This window comes from Plectropomus leopardus, chromosome 4 (genome assembly GCF_008729295.1).
Source record: "Plectropomus leopardus isolate mb chromosome 4, YSFRI_Pleo_2.0, whole genome shotgun sequence".
Taxonomy (NCBI): domain Eukaryota; kingdom Metazoa; phylum Chordata; class Actinopteri; order Perciformes; family Serranidae; genus Plectropomus; species Plectropomus leopardus.
Window position 1 is genome coordinate 35,272,079 of NC_056466.1, and position 379 is coordinate 35,272,457.

Genomic DNA, 379 nt, shown 5'->3' on the forward strand with positions numbered 1-379 from the left:
GACGTTAGCTTCCGCATTGGCCTACAGAAAAACATCATCCCTGGGACACTCTATTCTGGCAAATTCCAGATGGGCTTTCTCACCTTTTTGAGCTGCATGTACATGGACGATAGACAGATGAAACATTAACTGAACTGAACTCCCCTTCCAGTGATCCATCATTGTATGAAAGCTTTAAATTTTGTTGTTTTACAAAGGTCCTGCCCAAACAGTGACGCTCTTTCCAGGGAATGTTCCTGTGGAGTACGGGAAGGGCACACCAGCATTGTTTGTTTAGAGTAAATAGAAGAATTAATAAGAAGTTAGCAGGAGTGGTTATAGCTGAAAGGATGAAAAAGAATTGTAACAAAAAGTTAACATCAATAACTGACCATCCCAG